The sequence below is a fragment of the Pungitius pungitius genome, chromosome 17 (assembly GCF_949316345.1).
Source record: "Pungitius pungitius chromosome 17, fPunPun2.1, whole genome shotgun sequence".
Classification (NCBI taxonomy): Eukaryota; Metazoa; Chordata; class Actinopteri; order Perciformes; family Gasterosteidae; genus Pungitius; species Pungitius pungitius.
The window spans coordinates 873,866-896,162 of record NC_084916.1 but is presented as its reverse complement, the minus strand read 5'-3'; the positions used below and the strand labels follow the sequence as shown (position 1 = coordinate 896,162).

At 45.2% G+C, this 22,297-nt stretch overlaps 1 protein-coding gene across 2 annotated transcripts in view; it reads right to left on the bottom strand.

Annotated features, from left to right (window-relative positions):
* The window catches only part of angpt1 (angiopoietin 1), a 134,639-nt gene that overhangs the window by 98,856 nt on the left and 13,486 nt on the right, over positions 1-22,297 (bottom strand). For both annotated transcript variants that reach the window (XM_037474891.2, XM_037474890.2), the window contains exon 2: positions 9,027-9,172. The gene's annotated coding sequence lies outside the window, so the exon portion shown is untranslated. The remainder of the gene's footprint in view (positions 1-9,026; positions 9,173-22,297) is intronic.

The window sequence follows — 22,297 nt, the reverse complement described above, 5'->3', positions numbered from 1 at the left end:
ATATGGGACACGTGTGTGTGTGTGTGTGAGTATGATACAGGGTTAGGTTTAATTATAAAGCCTCTGAGCTCCCATGGGGGTGTGAGATCTGACAAAGGAAACCAATGGGCTCCCAGGGGACTTTTATATAGCTCTGTTTCAAGCGCACACACACACACACACACACAGAAAGTGAGAGTTCTGACTCAGACAAGTTGCACGCACAGGCATCACTGATTGCTGGAGGCAGACATGTTGTGTCTGGAGCTCTGCCTTCTATTAGGAAGGGTAGACTCTCAATGACCTCCTTTTGTTGGCCAATCCTCAGTCTGAGCACTTGAAGTTGCCCACATTGTAAGAACATGGTTATAAAGTCTGGAACCAACCAGACTACGGTTTTAGGATAAAACATTTCACCTGCTTTCAACATTCATTTTTCAGCAGACTGGTTATTAGCAGTGGCTCTGCGGCCACCAAAGCTCTACAGTACAATAACGGCCACAACTGAACGGCAGACACATTTATCAACTAACTGGGGAAACGTAGTGCTTTGAAACACATTGTTCCCAGAAGTTAGTGGAGACCAAAATCAAAGCTAAAATTGGTAGGGTGAATACGGGGGGGAAGGTGCTGGCCCTTTGAGGACCCTGCGTCTGAAACGTGAAGTTCCTCCAATGACAGCGGCGCCACACTCCGACTCAACTCTCTGCTACTGAAAACACTAAAGCCAGTTGTGCGAAACTAACAATACCCATCTCAGTGTAAGCCGGCCCCTTCCGCCGCAGTAAGCCTACATCTCAGCGCGGGTGGGGGCAGATTAGAGCAGGGAGGTCATTCATAGATGGAACATCTCCTGGTCTGTTTGTGCATACGCAAACGCTATAATCAAAAGAAGGCATGTTAATCTCAAAAGCCTCCCACTGCGGCGGTTAGAAACAAACGATCACGTGTGGAACCGCAGAGAAGTACAGATACTGTTGGAAGGATTCCCTTCCCAACAGCAACCCCCCCTCCATGTGATTTACCTCGCTCACCATGACACTGCAAAGTTCAACCGGTGACATTCAATCCTTCAGACCTCTCCGGAGCAGCGGCAGGGCACCGATTGCAAGCGTCATATGCGCCAATTGTTTGGCGCGCGATGTACAGATCGATGCCCTTTTCCTTTCTCGGCGAAGCAGCGGCTGCGACGGGTCGGGCAGACGGCTCACAGACAAAACAATCCAGAGTTATTAATGACAGACACTTTCCAGCTCACTTAGAGGGGTAAATAGACCCGCTGAATGCCGAGCCATGTGGGCTGCTTTAGAAGATTCCGTGATTCTCTTTGACATCTGGACAGCCCCCGAACCCCCCCCCCCCCCCCCACAGATTGTGCCTGACTCAGTCTGGTTAGCGAATTCACCCGATGGTAGCTGCTAAACTATGGAATAGATTTTAAAGTCATATTTGATATACATGAAGCATCTACTGCATTCCAACTGAGGATGATACGCTTATTTTCTCCTGAATAACAGATAAACTGTCTTTATCCAATAGTAGAGAAACATTGGCATGCGTTAATAAGTAGTTTAAACCAGTGGTTCTCAACTGGTCTCGCTCTGGAACCCACCATCCCCCCTTAATGACAAGCCGCAACCCAATTTATTCAAAATCAAGTTCATAAGCTGAATTTCATATTCGGGATGTTTAATTATCCTAAAAACCCAATGTCTCCCCCACATCAGAATGGTTTGACCCGACCTGGCACACGCTGCTGAAAACATGGACGAGCCGCAAAAAAACGACACTCCAAAAGTCCCTTCAAAATAAAATCACAGGAGGATTTTTTTTAATTCATTAATTCTAATTCTAACTAGTGGGTCGCAACCCACTAGTTGAGAATCACTGGTTTAAACATCTACGGCACCTTTGTTGCTTGTTGCTGCTGCCCACGTATGAGCATTTATTAATGATCATTCTCGTTAATGTCGTTTAGCTTATACAATGTCAGAAAATAGAACTAATTTATAGCAGGTGACCTCTTAAAGCAAAAACAAAAGCCCACAAACTTTATGTTGCTGCTTTATGGTTTTTACACATGCACACAGACACACAAAGCTGAACCTACAAGACCTCGCACTCTAAATCTTCCCTCACCTGTTCTGTGCTGAGAGTCCAGTGTCTCGTGGGACAGCAGCAGCAGGTCCAATCATTTGACACACACGGCTGCATCTGGGTGTTTTTCGGTTCTAGCCAGAGAAGTGAGGTTTGGCACCGGGCAGTTGCAAAACACACTAATGGTAGAAATATGTCTGAGTAATGTATAAAGTATACACAAAATGATACCATAAAAAGATGGCGAAGCACAATAAAAACAAAAATAAAATGTTTTTCTGCCTAGAGTCGGTTGAGAGAATATAGTGGACAATAAGTGCCCAAAACCCTGACAGAATTTAGTAAGAGAAAAGGGTGGAAGTTGCAGAGGACAAGATGGCCAGTGTTTTTTTAGTTATATTCAGTGAGCCGAGCGTTTGCATCACTCAGCAAGGTAGCGGGTGGAAGAGAAGAGAAAGCACCGATCGATGGAGTGGCCTTACTCTGGTGCTCTGAATGTCTTTGCGCTTTGTCAAGGGCGGCAACACATGGAGCTATAGCATGTAGCTTAGCTTCCATCATGTTTTAATTGAGCAATAAACCAAATTCGCCTCATTTCTTATCATAGCAGTATTATATTTAACAGCAGCCCTTAGCTGCCAAGATGAATACATCCCCCTAAAATATGGTTTTAAATTACTCCTCATGATTTCTTACTTGTGGGTACAAAGTGAGGCTGGAACACACCCAGTGCCGCTCCAGGTGACATTTTCACAAACGCACGTTTAGAATATTACATTACCTGCACAAAACCACGAGATCCATCTTTTAAAAGCACCTCCCCAATCTTCACTAGCCCGAGGCCACATGGCCTCTTAACAATGAGAGGCCCATTACAGGGCAGGGACGGTCATAAAACCGCCACGGTTGTTAAATAGCCACGGCAAGGGGGATGGATGTGGAGTAAAAGCTGGTAACAATGATGGTCTTCACTGTTTATATTATGTGCTCCAATCAGAGCGAGAGAATTTAATCGATTGAATTGGACAGTTGTGGACAGCATTCCACTCTGGTCTGTCAATGTCAAAGGGACATTGGTCATTGGTCTTCTCAGTGGAGAAGTGGTTAATTAATTCTGTCAAGGAGGCGGTGAGTCTGTTGCGTCACTTCCTGTCGACAGCGTGTTTGATGTCTTGAACTTTTTCAGAGCTCTAGCGATACCAAGTTGATTCTGTCGTGATATTGTCAGTACAAGCGGCGAATTATCTACGTGAGACGTTGTTAAACGCCTCACCGTCCAGCACTTTGTCGTTTAAACGAATAGTTGCTTAGACGTTGTTTAGCGTTAGCGCTACCTCTTTTAGCATTAGCTTAGCAGCTAACATTGTGATGTCTTCCCTCCCTACCTCCCCTGCTCTCTCTTGCTCGGTGTGTCACATGTTTAGCTATTCCTCTGCCTCCCTTACGGATAATGGTACATGTAAGAAGTGCAGTATATTTGATCGCTTGGAGGCGAGGCTTAGTGAGTTAGAAGCACGGCTCCGCACCATGGAGGTAGCCGCTGTTAACCAGCCATCTCCTATAGTCGGTGCGGACCACATAGACGTATCGTTTGCTCCTGCTAACCGTCCCCCGGCAACCCCCGAGCGGCCGGGAGGCTGGGTGACTGTCCGGAATAAGCATAAGTCTAAGTCGAAGCACACGGTTAACCACCAACCACTTCACGTTTCAAACCGATTCTCCCCACTCAGCGACACACCCGCTGAGAAGCCAACTCTGGTTATAGGTAGCTCCATTCTGAGGAACGTGAAGTTAGCGAAACCAGGGGCCATAGTCACTTGTATCCCCGGGGCCAGAGCGGGCGACATTGAGTCTTATCTTAAACTGCTGGCTAAGGATAAACGTAAATACAGTAAGATTGTAATACATGTCGGCGGTAATGACTCCCGGTTACGCCACTCGGAAGTCACAAAAGTTAACGTGGAATCGGTGTGTACATACGCTAAAACAATGTCGGACACCGTAGTTTTCTCTGGCCCCCTCCCAAACTTGATCAGTGACGACATGTATAGCCGCATGTCGTCATTCCGCCGCTGGTTGTCGAGGTGGTGCCCAGTAAATAATGTGGGCTTCGTTGATCACTGGAAAACGTTTTGGGGAGTGCCTGGTCTGATTAGGAGGGACGGCATCCATCCAACTTTGGATGGAGCTCAACTCATTTCTAAGAACCTGACCCAGTTTCTTAATGGACTTAATCCATGACCCAGAGTTCAGACCAGGAAGCAGAGTCGCAGTCTTACACACTTCTCTGCGCTTCATTCCGAGCAGTCACTCAGCGTAATTAACTCTATAGAAACTGTTTCTGCCCCACGGACACCGTTATTTAAGTTAAAGGTAAACAACCGAGGAGTTATATTTAATAACTTAATCAAAGTTAAATGTAACAATACAACTGTGCAACAAACTAGGAGAATTAAAGGGGGTCTTTTGAATATTAGATCTCTGTGCTCTAAAGCTGTTTTAGTAAATGAACTAATATCTGACAACCATGTTGATATTTTCTGTCTTACTGAAACATGGCTATCGGATGGGGAGTACTTTAGCTTAAATGAAGCGACTCCTCCAAGTCATGTTAATACTCATATCCCCCGAGGCACAGGCCGAGGGGGTGGAGTGGCAGCTATTTATGACTCCTGCCTTTTAATAAACCTTAAACCTAAACTGGATTATAACTCATTTGAAAGTCTGACTTTCAGTCTTTCACAACCAACCTGGAAAATAATCCAGCCGGTTCTCTTTGTAATAGTGTACAGGGCCCCAGGTCCTTATTCTGAATTTTTATGTGAATTTTCACAGTTCTTAACGAGTTTGGTCCTTAAAACGGACAAGGTAATTATAGTGGGTGACTTTAACATTCATGTGGATGTCGATAACGACAGCCTTGGTACTTCATTTCTCTCTTTGCTGGAATCAATTGGTTTCTGTCAGACTGTAAACAAACCAACTCATTGTTTTAACCACACCCTCGACTTGGTTCTTGTGTATGGTATTGTGATAGAACACTTAACAATCTTTCCACAGAACCCTCTCCTGTCCGACCATTGTCTGATAACCTTTGAATTTCTACTGCCAGAATCTCCTCCTCCTGCCAAGGGTTTCTACAGTCGATGTTTATCGGACACCGCTGTAGCCTCATTTAAAGAAACCATTCCCTCTGCTCTAAGTTCAGTGTCCTGTCTCAAGATATCAGAAGACTCCTGTGAAAACTTCAGTCCGTCACAAATCGACCATCTTGTCGATACTGCCACAGGCTCTTTGAGAATGGCGCTGGACGGTATTGCTCCCCTCAAAAGAAGAATGGCAACAAGAAGGAAGTTCGCGCCTTGGTATAACTCTCAAACCCGGAACCTAAAGCAAACTGTGCGGAAACTTGAGCGGTTATGGCGTTCCACCAAATCAGAAGGATCTAGGCTAACTTGGCAAGACAGCGTTAAAACATATAAGAAGGCTCTCCGTAACGCAAGAGCATCTTATTACTCATCATTAATCGAGAAAAATAAAAACAACTCCAGGTTTCTCTTCAGCACTGTAGCCAGACTGACAGAGAGTCACAGCGCTGTCGAGCCGTGTATTCCTGTGGACCTCAGTAGTAACGACTTTATGAACTTCTTCAATAATAAGATTCTGACTATCAAAGAGAAAATTGATGGTCTACTACCCCCAACCGGAGCCAACCCGTCCGCGGATGTAGGATCCTTGGACGCAGCCGTGGGCCCTGATACCTACTTGGATGGTTTCTCTTCCATCAACCTTGATCAACTGACTTCTACAATTTTGAAATCCAACTCTTCCACTTGTCTCCTGGATCCGATTCCAACTAAGCTGCTTAAGGAAGTTTTTCCGTTAATTAGCACATCCCTACTGGATATTATGAATCTGTCTTTGTTGACAGGACATGTACCACAGTCCTTCAAGGTAGCTGTAATTAAACCTCTTCTGAAGAAACCTACCCTAGCTCCAGAGGTGTTGGCTAACTACAGACCCATCTCTAATCTTCCCTTCCTCGCTAAGATCCTGGAGAAATCTGTCGCGAATCAATTATGTGACTTTCTACAAAACAATGCTTTGTTCGAGGATTTCCAGTCAGGATTTCGAATGCATCACAGCACAGAAACGGCACTGGTGAAAATTACAAATGATCTTCTACTTGCATCGGACCAAGGACTTGTATCTTTTCTTGTATTGCTGGACCTCAGTGCTGCATTTGACACCATCGATCACCGTATCCTGCTGCAGAGACTGGAACACTTGATTGGCATCAAAGGAACTGCACTCAGCTGGTTTAAATCTTATTTATCGGATCGATCCCAGTTTGTGTTTGTGAACGGTGAATCATCGAGGACCACGAATGTTGGTCACGGAGTCCCACAAGGTTCTGTGCTTGGACCGATTCTATTTACCCTGTACATGCTTCCTTTGGGCGACGTTATCAGAAAACACCGCATAAACTTCCATTGTTATGCAGACGATACTCAACTGTATCTATCGATCAAGCCAGAAGACACCAACCAACTTGTTAGACTTCAGGACTGTCTTGGAGACCTCAAAACCTGGATGACCTGCAACTTCCTGATGTTAAACTCGGAAAAAACGGAAGTTATCATGATAGGCCCAGAGCGCCTTCGAAGTCAGCTGTCACGTGATACAGTCTCTATGGATGGAATTGCTCTGGTATCCAACAGCACCGTCAGAAATCTTGGAGTTCTCTTCGACCAGGATATGTCCTTCAACTCTCATATAAAGAAGACTTCAAGGACTGCCTTTTTTCATCTACGGAATATATCAAAAATCAGGAACTTCCTGTCTCAAAGTGATGCAGAAAAACTAGTTCATGCATTTGTTACTTCTAGACTGGATTACTGTAATTCTTTGTTATCAGGCTGCTCTTGTAAATCGCTTAAACCTCTCCAGCTGATTCAGAATGCTGCAGCACGTGTATTAACAAGAACTAAGAAATGGGATCATATAACTCCTGTATTAACTTCTCTGCACTGGCTTCCTGTTAAATCAAGAATAGAATTTAAGGTACTTCTCCTCACCTACAAGGCACTTGCTGGTGAGGCACCGTCTTATCTTAAAGAGCTTGTTACACCGTATTGTCCTACAAGGCATCTACGCTCCATAGATGCTGGGCTACTTGTGGTTCCTAGAGTTTTAAAAAGTAGGATGGGGGCCAGAGCCTTCAGTTATCAAGCTCCTCTTTTGTGGAACCAGCTTCCACTTTCAGTCCGGGGGGCAGACTCGGTCAGTTCATTTAAGATAAAGCTTAAAACGTTCCTCTTTGATATTGCTTATAGTTAGGGCTGGCTCAGGTTAGCCTGGACCAGCCCTTAGTTAAGCTGCTCTAGGCTTAGACTGCCGGGGGACTTCTTAGGACACACCGAGCCCCTCTCTCACTCTCACTCTCTCCTCCCACAATCATCCATGCTTTATTAATGTACATCACTAATTAAGCTTCTTTCCGGGAGTTTTTTGTGCTTTCTCGCCTAGCAGGTCTCCGTGGATCATAGTTTCGTGCGGACCCCGGTTCTGACTCCTGGCTCATGGCTCTGCTGACACCTGCTACTGCCATCATCATTACTTTAAATATGATTCATATTACTGTCATCAAAAACCAACATCTTTCTGCTCTCCCTCCCCACAGAAGCCTCTGTGGATGGTGGTTCGATCTGATGGAGGTTGTCCCTGCAGTGGTCCTGCCGTACACCTCTTCTGCTACTTGCAATTACTTGTATCATTTCAGTTAGAGAAATTGAATGTATTGTACATCTTTTACATTGTTGATTCTGTACACATGACATCCATTGCAGTCTGTCCATCCCGGGAGAGGGATCCCTCCTCTGACGTTCTCCCTAAGGTTTCTTCCCTTTTTTCCCCATTGAAGGGTTTTTTTCATATTTTGGGGAGTTTTTCCTGTGCCGATGTGAGTGTTTCGGGACAGAGGATGTTGCATGTGTACAGACTGTAAAGCCCTCTGAGGCAAATTTGTAATTTGCGATTTTGGGCTATACAAAATAAAATGAATTGAATTGAATTGAATTCCAGGAAGAGAGGATGTTGATGGAAGGATGCTGTGGAGGGGAGGGGGGGGGGGGGGGGGTGGGGGGGGGGGGGGGGGGGTGCGCTTCCGCGTGGTTTTAGGAAAAGATGATCACTGGAATTGAACAATGCGGCTGAGAGTATATTGTTACTGCTGTGTGGTGAGAAGGACAAGGCCTTGCAGCACATTATACACATTCTTTTGGTAAAGTACTTTTTTCTACTTTTGAGGTGGCCATGAGCTGCACCAACCAGTTTGATGTGCATTTATAGCCTGTCCTCCTACCACAATGCAACAAAGTGGCTCTTTATCGCTTTCCTAAATAACAAAAAAAACAGAAGGCCACTTACCTTATACGGTTAAAGCTGCACTTAATAATGTTAAATTGACAAAGAAAAAAGAACTCGGGTCCTGTCAGCTGCTTGTTTAGGTTTTACAGGTTTGCTACTTTCATGCTGTGGTTCACTTTCTACATTCGGTAGCAACCTGTTTATTCTGCTGTGAATACTGCAAAATCCCATCAAACCGTATCCACTGTACATACACTGCCAGCAAAGCAACAAAGGGCTTTCTGGTGGAGGACCAGCATTATTTGGGGGAAAGCTCGTCAGGAAAAACGTAACGGTCACTTAAAACCTCAAAAACAAAAAAAATACTTTGATACTCATTTCCTCACTGATGGCTGGATCTATTATTTATCGATCCAATACCAGTGGGATACAAACAAATTAACAACACTGTTTGTCTTCCTGGACCATGTGTCGGGCTAACAGAGGCTGTTTTAGACACACGGACCAAATAAATAGCAAATAGAACCAGAACTCTCAAATAGAACCAACCTCCTTTCATTTGATAAGCAATAAATATTTACCCCAACAGCTGGTGCTGACAGAGTGCCCCGATGTCACGTAGGTCAGAGTTCAAACAGGCTGGAGCCAAGGAAACAAGCAGAGCCCGGGCCATCGTGAAGATTCAACCATCATCGGCGAGTCATGAGTCGGTCTTCAGAAGGCGGAGCTGTGGGAGGATGAGCGAGTTAAAGGCAGATCATTGATGTGACAGTGACATCATTCCGGGTTTTTTAAAGGCTATAGTCTTCAAAAGGCAGCAAAGGGTGTTGCCGTAGAACAGCCTTTTGTAGTCAGGCACAACTTTTGCGTTTTTATTATTTGAGGCATCATGGTTAAAAATACCACCCACGACAGACGCTCCCCTTCACCGTCTGACGATGTGCTACACCAAGTCCCTTTTCTTTTTCTCCCCCTCCTCACAAGGCGCCACCGAGAGTTATGTTTAGATCTCCAGTTGAAGTCACACAGAGGTCGCGACCCCAGGCAGACAGCCAGGTCACAGCCTCCGTGGCTGCTCTACTTTCCCTCCCAATGTATGTTATTATTCAGGTATGTAAGGAGGAGACGGGGATGGGGTTACGATGGACTACCCAACGTTACACACACACACACACACACACACACAGAGAGGCGAAAATGTACAACGGAGAGCAATGTGGTGAAAACAAGACCCAGAGACCCAGCAGAGAAGTCAGCGAGCAGATCTACGGTTTGGAGGGAAAACCCTTTGGGAGTCGAACAGTTGGGACTTGAAAGTTACCAGGCTATTCTTTTTTGGGTCGTAACCCCCCATGCCTCCAGAGCACTCCTAATCATATTCTGGGGCGTGTTTTGCCGTTTCGACTTGATCTCATGTCATGTCATTCAGGCGGAGCAGCTTTGGGGTGGTGCTGAATTTAAAGCTTCCGCTCCTGGATACAGTCAGTGATTTAAAGAGCTACAGAATACGAATATTCAAGATTGTAACAATTAGGTGCTTTATGAATAATTCTGCCTTTGTGTGAAACCATTTCCTGACTCTCGCCATTTGTCATCCACCCCCATCCGTCTGCACGGTCCTCTCTCCCCCCTCCCCTCTTTATCTCGCTCTCCCAATCTGCCCGTAGGGAGAATCCAGACGGTGGCTTCTTCAGGACGAGAAGAGACAGATTGAAACACTGCTCACCGTCGTGGCTGAGCGCCCGAGTCCCGGGGAGGACTTCGGGGGCCGGGAATCGGAAAAATCGCAAAACATAAAAGGCAGCGAGAGAGAGGTAACGGCAAAGGCGAGACGCCCGGTAGCAAGACGCACGGCAAAGGGCGGGAATGAAGCCGAAAGGGTTCAGAAGTGCGATTAACCGTAGTTTCATGGTCTGATTTGAAATGGAATTTTTGCAGCTCCGTAGAAGGAGTCTGTGATAGGCCATCGCCTAAACTGACTCTTTCCTCTGTAAGCAAGTGGCTTCCTCTTTCTCAGGCACCCACTCGCCAGCCCAAACAAATGAACCTTTGCCCCGTCGCTAAGGCCTCCATTTAAAGCTACTGGATGTATGCACATTCATTAACACACATATGTTAACTGGCACTGGATGATAATTGGCCAGTGTGCGCGTGAGAGGCGGGACTTAGAACAGTGCAATACACCTCGTCAAAATAAAGCAGAAAGGCTTTTTGTTCCAGTTAAAGTGGCTTTTTCCAAAGTCAACAGCGGTTTCTCTTTCTAGAGGGTTATAATTTCATTTCAAATAAAAGCTCCATACAGGGTTAAATATACTCTTTATATTATACCGTTCAAACAAAGTCAATCAACACCACTGTAGTGAACCGTTTCATACTACCAGTATGTGATAAAAACAATTGACTTTTCAAACTTTTTAGAGGGCTGCTGCAATAGAACTTTTCTCCCAAAAATGTTGTGGTTGGGTTTCGCTTGTTGTTGACTTTCCTGGAGCCGTATGTGAGCGTCTCCTCCATTGGTTTCCTCTCAGCATTCCAACTGCACATATTTTTGGACCCTTTTAAGCTTACATTCTTTTGTTCCTTTTTCCCTATGAACACACTATAGACTCAAAAGCTTCGGAGAATCCCCATGTAGCCGTGCAGCGTGGGCTGTTCCTCCACCCTTAACAGCACCCGTGTCACTGTGGATGATCCTCAGAACACATCCATTTTTAGAAGAGCCTCTTCTGTGAAAAACGGTTCCAATTAGTTTTAGGGAGAACAAAACCTTCAAATTTCCCTGAGATTTACAGCTCCACTTACACATGTGACATTGTGATAGTGTACAAACACATGCCCAGAGTCTCTGCATAATTACGCATAAAGTGATACATCCGTACGATTCAATTTTCCTTTCTATCAACACAACGCACGCGGCCTGCGTGTTTGTGAGTGCGGCTTAGTGTTGTCATTGAGATGGTTTAACCGTGACATGATAGTATTTACACTGTGTACTCACCTGCTGTACCAATTATAGCATGGAATATTCCACTGTGCCTCAGTGCATGTTTCTATAGTGATTTGCATGCAGCCACAAGTAATTATCCATTGGGGGAATATTGTATGCCCTTAATGAATGTTTTTGTGTGTGTGTGTGTGTGTGTCTCTAGGTAGGCTTTCTGCAGCTAGTGGTCCCTCGCAGTCTCATTAAATGTGGTCTCTGGCAAGGACTGAAGCCCTGCAAATTCTCAGGGTGTGGTGGTGCTGGCTTCAATTTCCCATTTCTGTCAGTATGTGTGTGTTCGTCTGTCAGTGTGTGTGTGTGTGTGTGTGTGCTTATAAGCCGTAGATTCCATTGTGCGCTCCGATTGATCCCATAACAGTCCACTTGTTGGCCTTCCACCAGACACTAACTCTGGTTTTAACTGTGTGTTTGTATAGATGAGTTTGTGACTGGCTCGGCTCTGCCTTCACACTGAAAAGGAGCCTGGACACCATCAGAAAGCAATGCAGCCACAAAGAAATTGAAAAAGCAGCAATGGTAATTTGACTCCGGAGGGTTTGGGAAATATTGGCAAGTGGGGAATAGTTCGATGCAATCCTTTTGCCTGCTTCGCAGCATAGACTGCTTTCCTATTGTTTTTTTTCTCCAGTTTTGTAAGTGTGCCCGTTTCAGCCCTTTCTCCCTCCCGAGTTTTAAGGGGTGGGTGATTAAGGCGACGCGATGTCTGACGCTGCTGAGAATGAAGCTCTCGGAAGGCGAAAAGACACTGTGACACACTCTGGACCGTTTGGGCGGGACAAAGTGATGCGTCTCTTTCTGCTCCAGGTGAACATCGAACTGTTGAATCCCTGCCTCATAACCTCACGCATCTGAATCAGAGAGATTTCTAGCCCCTCAATAGAATCATTAGGTTTAACACTAACGAAATAAAATCAGAGTTCCATAGCATGTTGTGAATTATATAAGGTAAAATGTTGAAGTAATTCGTGAGGAGGAAAGACAAGATCAGAATTGGGGAATTTGTGAGAAATGGGGAATAATGCATTAGGAAGAAACCTAAAGCAGCCAAATAATAAAAATATAAAAAATATATATCAGCTGCGTTTTGTTTGAAAGCATAGGTCATACTTGAGAATCAGATAGTGATGGAGGAGGACTGCAGCAGCAGTCTAACAACATTTATTCAAGATGAAACCCACTCTCTTTGAAGAGGCAGCTTCTCTTTGATACCCACAAGACACATTTGGGGGGAGCATCACTTCTAAAGGATTCAAAGTTATGCGTTTGTATCACGTCTATCGCAAAGACCACAAATTGCCATTATATTAGGTCCACTTAGCTAAAGTGAGAAGTAGACAATGAGTCTGGTAGGAAGCACAGTTTATTTGAAGCACCTTTTTGTGTCCATGTCTTTCCTCCAAGTCCAGGCCACCAATGTGCACCATGGTATCAGAATCAGAACCATTTTTTGCCAAGTGTGTTGGACATTTGTATTGTGACACTTGTGTGTCAGGAGGTGCAGCCCTGGGGAGTTGAGCGGTGCAGACAGTGTTCCTGTAAACAACCAGTGAGCAGCTGTGGCAAAGAGCTGACACGACTAAGGTGAGTCAGTGAGCCAGCAAGGCAATGAGGCGACAGCAACGGGGCACACACACTAAAGACAGACACACACCAGGTGTGCGCTTGACACATGGTGATAATGGCATGCAGGCATGACTAATACGCTGAGCCTCGCTGGTGAAAAAGGGGGGGGGGGGGGGGGGGTAAGCATGGGCATATGGAGATCATCACTCACACCTAGAGAGCTAGCGATATGGCGGTGGGACAAGATCTATGGTTTTAAATGAGGACCTGGGCTCCGGCCGCTCTGTGCCAGAGCACATTACAGGCAATCACTCACTCTGAATAAGCACACCAAGAGCTGATTAAAGGAGGGAGGAGGAAAGAAAAGAGCTCAGATGGATGTCCGTTAGAAAGATTCATGTGGTTCACCTCCCTCTCTAAGGATTGCAAGGAAAGTAACGTCACAGCTTCGTCAGTGGTCAACTTACTTATCTGAACTGGCAGGGGGGGGGGGGGAGCAGGTAGCGTCTGACGAGAGGTGTCGTCCCAAATTATTTGACAGCGCCTCGGCTGAGTCACTGGCGTTTCCGAATGGCCTTTTATCTTCAGATCCGTTCTTTCCACAAAAGACCCCCATCACTCAGAGACCTCCCTGAATAAAGTAAGCCAGGAAGATCAGAGTCAGATGAGGAGAGGATGAAAGGAGTGAAGGAGGCGAAGTGTTGGATCTGTATAGCAAAGGTGACGTTACACGACGCACCCCGTTGGGAATTTCCAGGCTGATGCAGCTTTGACATATTCGTACGAGATCTGCTCGTATATAAATATTTAGCTGAGGGAAAATACGATAATGAACATTAGAATTGTTAAGGGGCCATATTGGCAGCAGAGAATAACTTTATCACAGTTTCTCTACAACATCCTGCATCATTTGCCATGATATTTCAGATGACATCTGTAGGGAGAAATTTTGGAAGCAGGGTTAGAAGATGATTTGAATGGCCTCTTTCCCTTTGAGGGATAAACAAAATAATTGAGAAATCTGCTCGACACCACAGAGAGCGAGGGTGGATTGAGCGATAACTGAAAAAAAAAAATTTTTTAAATAAATGTCATGTCAGAAAACCTCATGTCCTCAAACAACTGCTCCAATCACATGCTTCTCCCTCAGAGCTTGGTCAAGTCTTGGATTATTCAGCAGTGGTCCTGCAGAGGGTCATATGGGTCATTTCCTGTTTCCTCATTAGCCTTTTAGTCTATCTTACTAACCCTAATCTAATACCACTGTCTCGCAAGTTTTTTCCCCCGAACAAACTCCATTGCTTTGGGGCACATGAATGATTGTGTGACGAACCCTGGATTCCTGCCATGAGCCACATTTGAATTTGTTGGGTAACCTCGAGGTTGTCATGGGAGCAGCATGATACGGTCCTAATAGGGAACATCACTCTCCAATCCTCGTGTTCAAGGTCACCTCATACTTCTGCGGGAGTAGGAAAAACAAGTTTACGTACTTACAGCTGCTGACTGTATCATTAGTACGGCAAAGCATTATCGAGATGCCAAGTTAACTTATAACGAAGAAGAGCGGCACGAAAAAAAGGTCCTGCATTGTTGTTGTACAGTACGTTTGGTTTCTGCTGCACTCTGACACGAGGATTCTGTAAACGGCGTACTGCTGGTAATGATGGGCCTGGAGATAATGCTCTGCAAAGCGTTTTCCACTGTGGAGCCACCGTCATGCAGTATCCTCTCATATATATATATATATATATATATATATTACACACACACACACACACTATAACAGATGCAGGATAAGACCAGAGAAAAGAAGGGAAACTGGAGGAGCTGCGTCCTGGTTTTGTTCACGCTGTCTGCGCTGCAGACTTTGATTAGAAAGTCTTAGTCATCTATTGTCAGGTGAAGTGATGCCACGTAACTCTGGCATTGAAGCCGTGGCAGCCAGGTGCAGGTGGTCTCTGGGGAGTCTGGAGCAAACCATCATAAATGTGTGTAAGCTCTCTTCAGTGTTTAATTAGGAATCTTTAGTAACAGATTATCAGAAATTTTACTGACTATTTACTCATTTTGGGTCATCGATGCTTGAATATAATTTTTCTTCTTTTGGCTTTCCATTCTTTGTCAGCAATTACATTTTAAAAACAAAAGTTAAATATTTAAAAACGTTGTTTTTACATTTAGCAATTGGTTTCCATTTCACAATTCATTTCCCCCATTTAAACCTTTTTAATTGAAATAAATTAATATTAATATAAAGTTTTTGGCCTGCTATTTGATCTTCCTTTCACAGCAGAGGAAGATGTTTGCGTTTGCAGGACATTTTGCTCACGTGACGACAGATGGTCCCATGAGAAAAGATAGTAAAATATGTATCTATTCATGAATTGAATACAATAACACAATGCCTAAATCCATTGAGGTTAGATGAACATTCTGAAGCCCCTTCCTCTCCAACGTGTAAACATCCGCCACAGTAGGGAGTCGCCCGTCGGGATTAGATGGCAGAATAATGAACAAGATTATGTCTGCTTACCTGCATTCATTCAAATGACAAAGAGGTCAAACCTCATAAAAACACATTTCAGAAAGGAGTCAGTGATCTCAATTGGATTCTGATTCCAGTAGGTGGCACGTGGTCTAAAAGTACGTTTCTACACGGAGAGGTGCGTCTGGTGGGGTGCTGCGGATTAATGTGCTCATTACAGTTGTACATGCAATACACGGTGATACATGCAATCCAGCATTCTGCTGATGAAGCTACAACTGCCCTCATTGGCTCTTTTTAATTGCTTTTCACGGAACAGAACAATTACAACCGCGTTGGGACGTTACAGGCCGCATCTCTGAACATTTAGCTCTGAATGCAGAGTGTTTACTGCAGAACTAAATGTAAAAGGGATTACTTTCAGGAACTTTTAGGCAATAATGGAATGATTGGGGTTGATTTATGCTCAGCATTTTAGTTTTAAGAAGTGAGAAAGAACATTATGACAAATGATTCGGTTGACAAGCTGCTATCAGCAAAGAGGAGTTGATCAATTCAATAAAGTGATGGAGTTATAAAATTCTGGGAGTACTTGAAGTGCCTAAAAAAGGTGTTATTGCACATTTGGTTGTACCGCTTTTGTCAGGTATGACTGCAAAGACACAGGCAGCCAACAACCATGATGGTGACCTTCAGCGCCACAATGCCCGCCGTTAGTACCTAATCACAAAGAAACATTGACAGCTGCAGAAAAAAACGGTGAAAGTGCTGCTGCTGCATTTCTGGTAATGGCCTGGCGCTGCGGGTGATAACAGGGGGCTTTGTGGAGAAGGAGGGCAGACGGGGGCTTATCAAGCAGTTGAGGGGGAACAGCGGCCACGATACAGAGGTGGTGGCGAGATGCGGAGGACAGAGAAAGCTGGAGGAGTAAATGTGCTGTAGGAGCATGATGGGAGGAGGGTGGTGGGGGACTGCGCCATGATAACAGCGGTGATGGTGGTACGAGTTCATTCGAGCCGCTCAATGTCCTCCATTGCTCCATTGTTGAGGTCCCGGGCTCGCCGGCCTGCACACCGATGACCTCCTCGCCCCTATCGTCCTCCTCACCCTCTCTGGGAAGCCAATTGCCATTTCCTTTAGAAGGGATGCTCCCCCCAATTGCCTTATCCTTTTATGAAGTGTTCACAATGTCTATTAAATCATTAGCACTGCTAACTATTGGGCTTCAATCCCCGAAGCTGTTTTTATCCCTTGATGTCTTGTTTTCTTTGTGTCTATTTGGTTTGATTTTGTAGAAATCAGCAGAAAAAGAGGGCGTTTGGCGGCTAACCGTCATTGTACTATATTTGCAATATCTCACCAGACTTCTCAAGGTCCCGTTACTGCACAACCAAACCAACATTCAAAACCACATGCGTGGCTGGAACTACATTGTTTCTGTTCACCAGTGGATAACCACCGTTTGCATGAAAACAAAATGTTTTCTTTGGGATTGAGCATCGAGGAAACCAAGCAATTCCTTAACAGAACAAAAAGAACACTTTTATTTTCTGGAACAGACAGCCTGAACCTCCGTCTGCCGGTGCCGTCAACCTGCTTGAAGAGGATATGACAAACCATGGGGAAAAAACATAAACATATAGTCCATTTCCCCCTGCAAGGTAATGAATCACAAGCAAGCTTTCTACTCAATTATATTTGAATAAAAATGTTACATAAAAATGTATTTATTATAAAATTATTTTTGCAAGAAAGAAATTGCAAAAATTAGACTGTACTCATCACATTTTATTTGGAAACTGTATTCACCATTCGGGGGTGTGGATTACATAAAGACTAAGTTCTAGGGGCACATGGAAACACTTTTCTATTTCATACTTTACTCAAGTTTTTTGAAGTGTTGCATCCAGACAGCAAAAGGTGAGATACAGGAAAATACAAATGGATATTGAACCCCTAGTAAATATTTGATTTGGGAAATAACAAACTCGCCATTTGTGCCATGAACACAACAGAGATGATTTTCTTTTCCTTTAGATTTATCTATTTATTAACTGTTGTTACACACTGTGTTCAGTGAAATAAATTGAGCATAGCAGAGCTATCTATTATAGATAAGAAGAGTTGCGGCAGATGGGAGGGGGAGAAATGAACAGAACCTCTTGGCACAATGAGAGAGTGGTAACTGAGGTAGTCTGAACAAAACAAATAGATAAAAAATATATGGAAAGATTGCATTTTCCTCTTTTAACGTGAGCTTGTGTGAGCATATTTACAGATGGTGCAACGAGACCCGACTGCTCCAGAAGACCACGGTAAAATGTAGGCTTTGCTCCTGAACCGTGCGCGGGTTGGTGCTTCCTGCAAGTCGCTCACATGGGGAACACAGTTGTTCAGTTTACACGCTGTGGCCTCAGCGGGGGATTAGCTAAACAATAAGAGCCCCTGTGTGTGTCTCACACACACACACAGACACACACACAGACACACACACACACCCCAGGAATGGCCAGACAAGCTGCTACCACCTGTTGAGATAATTTCCAGTCACTTTCCCCATCAGCCCCTCTGCCTTGTCCCTCTTTGCATGCGTTCCCAAAGCTTCCTTCGAATGGCACTTCTTCTCATGTGACACCGACCGTGACCTCGTGTCGCTGTAGCCGCTGAACCACACAAGTGGGCGCGAGCGTGGCACACGGGACACGCGCCGCCACTTGGATAACCACTCACCGCCTTAAGATCAACCCCGACAAGACTGCACTACTTGGATTTCACGGAAAAGATTCTGACCCAGGACCCGACTGTTAACTTAGTGTTGACGCCCACTCTGACTGCTTGGAACCTCGGCGTGACACTTGACTCCCAACTCTCCCTGACTGCCAACATCACGGCGACAACACGATCCTGTAGACACACGCTCTACAACATCAGGAGAATACAACCCCTTCTCACTCAGAAGGCGGCACAGGTACTGATTCAGGCTCTTGTCATCTCCCGCCTTGACTACTGTAACTCTCTCCTGGCGGGTCTCCCAGGTACCGCCATACGACCACTGCAGCTCATCCAGACCTTCAACCTTCCGAAATACTCCCACACCACTTCTCCGTTCTCTTCACTGGTTACCAGTGGCTGCCCGCATCCAGCTCAAAACATTGGTACTGACGTACCATGCTGTGAATGGATCGGGTCCACTCTACATCCATGACATGGTGGAACCCTACATCCCAACCCGCACACTCAGATCTGCATCAAGCGGCTTGTTCCTCCCTCACTGAGAGAAAAGCACTCGGCGAGATGGCGACTCTTTGCTGTCCTGCTCCCAGATGGTGGAACGAGCTCTCTGATGACATCAGGACCGCAGAGAGCCTCAACATCTTCAAACTAAAGACACACCTCTTCAAATTATACCCAGATTAAAACACTAACAAATTGTAGCACTTAAATTGTACTGGCTCTATAATGGCTCTCCTCTATAACAAGTTGTAAAACGGCTTATTTGCTGAAATTGCACTTTCTTGTTTGTTCCTCGGAGTGTGTATCTCTGCGATTGAAATGCACTTATTGCAAGTCGCTTTGGATAAACGCGTCAGCTAAATAACATTTAATGCAATGTAACCTCCCCCAGCTGTCAGGTTGCTTTCACTTACACAGCTGCAAACTCAAGCCGAGCCATGTGAAGCATTCTATGCGTGTGCAGGAACATGCGTGTACTGTAGAAATGGCACACGCATGTTTCAGCCTTGTTGCCACAGCCACCCTCAGCAGATTTAGCCTTTGACTCCCGCAGTCATGGCATGTGACATTTGCACAACATACAGACACACACACACACACACACAGGGTTAAGAGAAGAGAAGAAGCAGAGGAAGTCGTGGAACAAACACAGGAGCAGATTGGGTCCTGGAGAAGAGCGAGACCTCGCTAAGCCACGCCGCTCGGCTCTTAAAGCGATGTGGAGAATAAATGGAAGTCTGCCGCGTAATCAGCTTATCCCCAGGACCTCGCTTACGCAACCGCTCACACCATCCGAGAGCCTTTCATTTGGTTTTCATTTAGCAGGCAGAGAGGCTGATATGCCACATCCAGGGGCTGGCTCGCCGCAGCTGGGCTCAGCCACATGCATCGCCGCTCTAATCACGCCTTTCTGCCGCATTACCGCGTGTGTGGAATTGATCCCGGCAAAGAGTTTATGTGAGGGTGTGTGCCAGGTCATTTTTGCTGGAGTGTTGTTTTATCAGCTGCGTCCTGCTGCTATGCGCATCGTTCCATTTTCTTGTACGGACCATAACGCTACAAGTTCTCCATTTTAATGAAGAACAACTCAGTCATGTTCCCGACGCTTCGGCCTGGATCAGCAGCATGCAAAAGGCAAATAGATACACATGCATGCATACATGCACACATTAAATGTCAGTTGTACATTGTGGATTTTCACCAAATATTATCCCTAGTTCCAGTGCACGTGGTGCCCGGCAGCAAAGGGCCGTCATGACCCTCCTGCCATCCCAAGATTTGGCAGATTTTTCATGAGCGCAACCCCCATACTCCGCTTTGCTGCCCATTTCTGAAATTCATGTCCAGACAAACAGACTTTCCAACGAAGCATTGTTACGACAAAGAAATAAACAACCAAACACACGTATCCTTACTTTTTGTGATACACCTGTGACTCACAAGACACACCTCTCGTTACACCTTGGTTAGAACTGGTTGGTACCGTCACTTGTTTTTGGTAACTCCATTTATTCTCGGCTCTTGCTGCCCTACTTCACTTTATTTTTTAATGAATTTAACATTAAGGATACAGGGTTTGCTCCTTAACTCCCTGTAGCAACAGTGATGCTTGGCACTTGCTGCTTTTATGAAACTACTTAAAGCCAATTCTGGGAACTTGTTTTGGGGCCGTTAACACTCTGAAGTTAACGTCTCCTTAGTAGACTTCTTCTGGTTCATTTGGACTTTAAAGAAAAGGGCCAACAGCAGTGAGTGTGCAACGTTACAGCAAAACATTCCTACTGAAGTAGAACTTCAAACAGGTTTGTAGTGATCTTATTCAGAAATATCAGTGTAATGAGAGTTTGTGCATGCTCCGTGAAAAACCGAGAAACAAAAACAAGATGTACTTCTAATGGCAGAGTGGGGAGGTAAACGCTGGAATAGACAGCTCGCTGACAGGAGATTAAAAAAAAGATAAAAGTAGATGTAACCCATATTTATCCAGTTAAGCATGAGTGCACACGCGCAGTCTTGATTCATCCTCGACCGAAGCAAGTCAAGTTAGCCGTTTTGTTCTGTGACATTAAAGCGTGACGATTTATTTATCTGAAAGAGGAAATTACACAATCTTCCTCATACAAATGAAAAGCTGAATTGATGAGCTATAAAATAAACCCCTTCTAGACTCAAATGTTTTCCTGGCCTGGAATGACCGCTCGTTTTCGATGGCAGAAGATCGATTTCAGTGTGAAACTGACTTCCACTTGCTGATTCAGCAGCTTTAGACATTGGTGAACAGCCCAATGTTTTAATCACTGTGTTGCCACCATGTCTCTGACAAATCACTGGCACAGAAGGGAGGGCAATCTTTAACAAGAGCCCCACGTTGTCGCCTGAAATGTCAAATACTAAGTACTCATATCTGATCTGACTGATGTTACATTACTCTTGCACATCTCCATCTGATCCAAAGTGCAATCACATCCGTCCTCATTGGAACGCTCCTCTATGTGACATAACTCAAATCTGCTGGCGCGGCCCTGCCTGTCACTCGGCAGTGATTAGGAAATGCCGAGAGTCCACAGAGGTCTGTGTGTATGCGCGCTTGTAAACCATTGTGCGAGCGTGCTCCATTTGGAACTTGATTCATGTGTATCCCATACTTACACAGTCCTCATGAATACCAGCGCATCTCAATTACACACTCCAAGTCGCGATGTGACGGACCGGGCCATACTTTATGACGGAGCGCGCAGATCCATCACGTAAACTGTCCCCTTACGGAGACGCCTCCTCCATCGCAAAAACCATCATCACGCTTCTCTTCCAGAAGCTTCTCTTCCAGAAGCATTCCAGAAGATGTATCATTTACCACAGCAGGTGCGCTGCATGCACATACCATCAGTCTTCCCCAAGACACGTAATCTGGGCCCGGACGCTTAAAACAAGGACAAAAGAGGCTTCATTTTGGGCAGAATCTCCGACTTAAATTGCACGCAGTGAGAGGGTGTCGTCCTCCCTCCCCTACGAGTGTGTCTGAAGCACAACCTGGTGCTAATTGAATGGAACACAACACCCACAGAGCTTTATTAGGGTTCTGTGTGCAGTCCACACGAGGAGCGTTTCAAGTGTTGGCGCACCCACATCTCGTCTAGAGGAGAAACAAAGGTTCCCTTTGTGCCCCCCAAGAAGTTCGCCCCCGCCTCTGGAAACAACTTTTGTTGTTTGTATCAGGACGCTGCCAGATTGTTTGTGCATTAATACCGGAGTTGAGGTCAAAGAACATCGTTATTGGCGGTCTAACACCAGGGGTCTCTTTGAACAAACAGGTTGAAGGTTGCGTTTGTTTGACAGAGCAAAGTACAGAAAGCAGCACTCAGAAACATCCGTTTTTCTCTCATGAACCGTCGGCATTCGAATCCGTGAGACTTACATCAAGTCAAAACCAATTTGTTCTGTAGCAAATGCCACGGAGTGTGTTTAGGCCCACGTTTTGTACACAGGTAATGCATTTAGGGGCAGAGCACAACAATCCAGCGGAGGATTTGAGTCGCCTTCACAAGCACGTGGGATTCATGTTT